The sequence below is a fragment of the Helianthus annuus genome, chromosome 7 (genome assembly GCF_002127325.2).
Source record: "Helianthus annuus cultivar XRQ/B chromosome 7, HanXRQr2.0-SUNRISE, whole genome shotgun sequence".
NCBI lineage: Eukaryota > Viridiplantae > Streptophyta > Magnoliopsida > Asterales > Asteraceae > Helianthus > Helianthus annuus.
In genome coordinates this window covers 76,827,467-76,833,758 of record NC_035439.2, presented here as the reverse complement: position 1 = coordinate 76,833,758, position 6,292 = coordinate 76,827,467, and the positions used below count along the sequence as shown (strand labels likewise).

At 40.7% G+C, this 6,292-nt stretch overlaps 1 non-coding gene across 1 annotated transcript; it reads left to right on the top strand.

Annotated features, from left to right (window-relative positions):
* The first annotated feature begins 5,665 nt into the window (after positions 1–5,665).
* On the top strand, positions 5,666–5,772 carry LOC118480653. The gene has a single exon (XR_004863633.1). It is a non-coding gene; the product is annotated as a small nucleolar RNA R71 (small nucleolar RNA).
* Positions 5,773–6,292: the final 520 nt, after the last annotated feature.

The window sequence follows — 6,292 nt, the reverse complement described above, 5'->3', positions numbered from 1 at the left end:
CATTTATTTATACGTTCCAATTAATTTCAATTATTCTAACACGCATACATCTTTATGTAAATACATTCGAATTGATTACAAATTCACCTTCCTTTAGCGTCCATGTTCATGCTTACTTTATTACTTCCTCTTAACCCTTTTTGCCATCCATACTCAAGTAAATTGACAGGATTCCCATCCTTACATATCAGTACTTTCGTAATATCATTAGTTTATGTGAGCATATATACGACTGTTCACTTTCTTTCTATTCATACGTTAATCGACCTTTGTTAGTAGAATTTCGTATAAGTGAGACGTTCATTAATAATTATCTCATTTCAAATTCATACAACTAAACTATCATCCATCATAACACGTAATTCATCTAGTACGTAACACATTAACTCTTTACTTAAACAATTGTGTCTAATGGCCATCTCATGATATTCCTATACTGTTAACCTTCAGAAAGTGAAATGTCTCGTTTACACACTTCAAACCTTTGAACATGTATACATCTAAATATGGTAGGTTGATGTGTGTCGGTGTGTTTATATTTTTGATGTATATTTAAGCCCCTTTTTACACTTTTAACCAAGTTTTAAATTTATAAAACACGATATTTACTAACACTAAACACACATATGGGCAAGTGCACCCATCGTGGACGTAGTATAGTGTTGGTAAGATACCGAGGTCGTCCAAGGACACAAGAGCTTTTAATACCGGTTTATCCTCAACGTCTAATCAAATCAAAAAGTTAGAAAAATGTTTTAAACTAAGAAAAATAAAAACTAACTAAATGCTGAAAAATAAAAATAAAATAAAAACAGATAGACAAGATGAATCACTTGGATCCGACACGTGTATTAGTATAACCTTTGATTATTTTTGCACTTTTGCACTTGTTTAAGAGATTATCTTAGTTATTGTAGTAGGCCCCTCTTTTGAAGGCGAAGTTACCCTCAACCCAGTAGTTTGAGTCAGCAAGGATACAATCCTAAAGGGTCGGATTATTGAAAGATAATGAATTAAGTTATTAATGCAAATTGTGGTAGGCCCCGCTTTTGGCGGTGACGTTACCCTCGGCTAAGTAGTCTGAGTCAGCAGAGATACAGTCCTAAATAGCCGGGTTATAGTATTAATAGTAGTTAACTTATGAGGGGGTCAAAGAGTTTGGATCCCCGCCATCCAATACCTATGGGCATTGAAGGAGATCCTATTAAATTTGACCCAGGTCCCAAGCAGGACCTCTAAACGCTGAACAAGGGCAAGACCCTTACCAAACCGTTCCCTTAACCCCCGACCAGGTAGCCAACATACCTCCATATAGACCGTGGAGATATGAATGGTGAAAATCTTTTATTTTATATAGACAGTAAAATAATGCCAAGACACCACGGACAAACGATAAGGAAAGATCACCTTCAACATAAGTAACTAGTTATTAAAGTCATTAATACAAAACCAAATAAAAAGTGCAAAAGATTAAAAATAAAAAGTATTATACTAAACACTTGTCTTCACCAAGTGATGTAAGAGACTTAGGCAAACATGGCCTTGATTGTCAAGAACTCTTACGATCAATCTTGGATCCCGAGACGACTCACACACTCTACGATGGACAATGGATGATGGTGGTGGATGATGGTGTTATGGTGGTGGTGGGTGGTGGATGAAGTGTGAGAGAGGTGGTGTGCCAAGGGATGAGAGAGAATGAAGCCAAGCTCCTCTATTTATAGGCTGAACAGAAGGCTGGACACGGCCCCGTGTCCGCTGGACACGGCCCCGTGTCCGCTGGACACGGCCCCGTGCCCGTCTGACATTCTCTCTCTTCATTAATTGTAATTGCGAATTACAATTAATGCGTCTGCTGTACTTTCACCACGCCCCCGTGCCCGCTGGACACGGCCCCGTGGTGGGCAATGGAAGCTTCTACTGGTTTGTCTTTTCTGCTGCTTCCTGGGCACGCCCCCGTGTTCGCTGGACACGGGGCGTGTTCAGACTCGGTTTCTTCTCCTTTGCTTTGGGAGGTACCGTTGAGGGTCCGGGCAGTCTACTTTTGTCCCTTTTCTTGTATTTATGGTAGAATTAGTTGTCTTTTTGCTTCTTTTATGATTTTGAGCTCATTTCATCCTGAAAATACAAAAGGAAGACAAAAACACTCTTTTTCCAACATTAGTACTTAAAAAGGGTTAGTTTTATGCCTTAATTGATGTGATTTATATGTTGCATTTTACACACATCAAATACCCCCACACTTGAACTTTTGCTTGTCCTCAAGCAAAACTCTTTAAATGTGGCTTACACTCCCAAATGGAATAGGTAGAAGAGAATGTTTTAGCTTGTCCTAGAGTGTCGGGAATCCAAGGTCTTTATAAGTTTTATTTTTATTTATTTACAATCCTATTCGTTATGATTTATTTTGAACTTTTCATAAGATAAATTACTTATTTGGGCATAGCATGCCTTATTAAAATTCTATTTATATACAAGTTCACATACCTCACGGGAGATCACTCAACACTCGGCCGAAGGTGTATATTTTTAGTGAATCACTCGAGAGCGGCATGGAACTTACGCCTTCCATAGGCTTGCCAAGCAATCAATCCTCCTCCTTTTTAACTTTTTACCTTTGTAAATATCAAGAGGACTTTTGGGTGAAGGGTTAGGCTTGGGTTAAAGGTGGGTGGTTGGGTTAGTGGTTAGTAAAAAGGGCGAAAATCGTAACAAGCGTCGGTTTTCGTGAAATACCTTGTTTTTAGTGACTTTTTATTTTTTTGAAGTATTTCTCCAAACAAGCTTTTATATAGCTTTTGTTTGTTTTTGACTTCATCACTATTTTTTTTTTGATCGTCACATAAAAAGGTGAGTTTACGAAAAAGCGAGCTTGTTACTAAAATAAAGGGTGAAAAATAAAAAGGTTTTTTTTTTTTTTTTTTTGGTGGGTAAAAAGGGTTTTTGGGGTAATGAAATGAAAGGTTTAGGCTCAAAGGGGCTATCTAGGTGGATTTTGGGTAGGTAATAAAAAAAATGAAAAAATAATGGTTTTGAAAGAAAAATGGTTAGTCCTAATGCCTCCATCATTTACTTACTTGGGTTTAAGTTGGTAAGGACCGGGAATGTATCGTCGTGGCAAGTTCTAGATTTGTAAGAACCGAGCGGCTATTCACACAAGAAACGAAAAATGAGCATTTAGTCTAAATATGTATATTTTTGTGCTCAATAAAGGCTCAAAACTCACTTTTGTGGGAATGGGTTTTTAATGTGATCAAGTATATATAATCGAATTTTTTTAACTAGACTTGTTATGCCCTTTCATAATTTTCTTATGTTGGTTCTTTTTTTATCACGACGCTATTGGTTGTAAACTTGTAAAAATATAACCTTTTTAGAACTTGTTATTCCCAACTTAAACTAAGACAAGTAAATAAAAAAATGAAAAAGTTTTTGAAAAAATTTAGGGTGTTTAGCGGTTCCAGTAGAGTTTTGTGTAAGGCTTGTGTTTAGGATTTTGCAAAATTTCAAGGTTTTAGCATCCCCCCCACACTTAAATTACACATTGTCCTCAATGTGTCCAAAAATAAAGTTTTTGGTTGATTAGAATGTGTAAAAGTGGGTTTAAAAACAAAGTTTTGTGTTACTGGCATCCTGGACACGGCCCCGTGTTGACTGGGCACGGCCCCGTGGTCAAGTGCCAGTAACAAAAATTAGAGAATTGAAACAGAAGCCTGGACACGGGGGCGTGTCCGCTGAACACGGCCCGTGTCCAGTTACCTGAACTGGGTGATTTTCTGCAGGGGGCTCAGCACGGGGCCGTGTTGGTTGGGCACGGCCCGTGTTGAGCCTTCTGTGATGGAGATTTTTGTCGGGTTGCTCTGTTCTTCTTGCATGGTTCCATTTTTCTCGTTCCCTTTTTCATCCATTACCACCATGAGTGTGTTTTATTCTGCAAAAACTAAAAGATTAAACTAAACTAAGGATAGTTCCGCGGAATGCCTCCGTGGTGCGCCACGTTTGTAAGGGTCCTTGGCTAGACCCGAGTCGAGGTTATATATCTTCTGAGTGGGATGCCTGGCTTCCCATGTTACACCGTCGGAGAGCGGCATCCAGGCTCGAATCAATAACCTTCATGTAATTGACTGGGTCGTCGTCCTCTATTCTCTTCCCAACTCCGAACTTCACCTCATCATCCCCATACCTCAAAGTGAGTGTCCCGTCATTCATGTCTACCACTGCTTGTGCCGTGGCAAGGAAGGGTCTCCCTAGTATAAGGGGGACCTCGGTGTCTTCCTCCATATCGAGTATGACAAAGTCAACTGGATAAACGAATCTGCTTACCCTTACCAAGACATTCTCGATGACACCTTGTGGGAACTTGACGGATCGATCAGCGAGTTGTATGCTTATTTTTGTAGGGCTCGTGGTTCCCAAGCCAAGCCTTTTGAACATTGATGAGGGCATGAGGTTAATGCTAGCCCCTAGGTCGGCCAAGGCATTGCGAACGGGTGATTCCCCTATTGAGCATGGAATCGTGAAACTTCCGGGATCGATTTTCTTTTGGGGTAGTTTATTGAGTACGAGGGCAGAGCATTCTTCGCCTAAATTAACTAATTGCAAATTTTCAATTTTCTTTTTATGGGTAAGGAAGTCCCTCATAAATTTAGAGTATTTGGGCATTTGGGTTAGGACTTCGATAAAAGGAATATTGACATGCAACTGTTTTAACAGACTTTCGAATTTTGCGAATTGCTCATTGGTCTTTTGACGAATTAACCTACCGGGGTACGGAACTCGAGGAGCCTTGGTAGGCTCTGGTGATGGAGGAGAGTTCTTTTCCTGCAGAGGTGTTGGCATCGTTTCTTCCGTAGGCGGCGGTACTTCTGCAGGCCCTACGGTGCGGTTTCGTAGTGTGATGAGGTGAACTTGCGCCTTTGGGTTTGTTTCGGTATTGCTAGGTAATGCGCCTTGCGGTCTCTCGGAAAAGTTTTGAGCTATTTGATTTATTTGTTTTTCTATGTTTTGAATGCTAGCTTGTTGATTCCTAAAATTAGACTCTAATTGTAGAAATCTTTCCGAGTTTTTCTTATCAGTGTCAGAGACGAGGCGAGATATAGTATCTTCGAGCCTTTCTCGTCCACCTTGTTGTTGAGTGAAATTTTGTGACTCATTTCTTGATTGCTGAAAGTTTGTTCGTTGGGTTTGTTGGTTACTACTATTGCCGGGTTCCCTCCAACCAAGGTTTGGGTGGTTTCGCCATCCTTGGTTGTAAGTTCCCGTTGGAGGACCTGACGGCCTAGGTCTATTATCAATGTAGTTTACCATTTCTTGTTGATCGTCCGTTTCTTTCATGCAACTCCAATTTTCATGTGACCCACCACACCCTTCACAAGCCATAACCGAGACGGTTTTTGTCATTTCTAATTTTTTTATTTTTGAAGAAAGGGCCTCGATTTGGGCTTGTAAAGAAGTGCTTTTGTCGACCTTATGGGCGCCCGGGGCGATAGACTTATTTCCCCGGGGGGTGTGCCATTGAAAATTGGTTTGAGCAATTTCCTCAATCTGATTATATATTTCATGTGGGCGTCGGTTACCTAAAAGTCCCACGGAGCTAGAATCAAGTGTCTGCCTAGTGTGTGGCAACAATCCATTGTAGAAAGTGGATACTTGTTGCCATATTGCGAGGCCGTGATGGGGACACTTGCGTAATAGCTCCTTGAACCTTTCCCAAGTTTCATATAAGGATTCCCCATCCTCTTGTGAGTATGTATTAATTTCAGTCATTAATTTAGCAGTTTTAGCAGGAGGGAAATACTTATATAGAAATTTTTGGTCTAGTTCATCCCAGGTGTTTACCGAACCAGCTGGGAGGGCGTTGAGCCAAGCTTTCGCTCGGTCTTTTAGTGAGAATGGAAACATACGGAGGCGGATGGCGTCGTTTGATGCTCCATTGATCCGAAAGGTATCACATATTTCTAAGAAATTAGTTATATGTAGATGGGGATCCTCGTCCGCAAGCCCGTGGAAGGTTGCGGAGTTTTGGAGCATTTGTATCAAATGCGGTCGAAGTTCGAAGTTATTGGCTTCGACATTCGGAGCATTGATAGCGGCGCCTAGATTACCTACGGTGGGCCGTAGATAATCCATAAGGGTACGTTGGTCCGCCATTGGAGGTGGATCACCCGAAACCTTCTCTTGGTTTTTGGCTTTTAACCTTTTTCTGAGAAAGCGTTCGGGTTCTTCTAATGGTTCTTTTATGTCTTTATTGGAACTGGAGTTCATACACTACGTGAGGTTGGCGTCGGGTTCC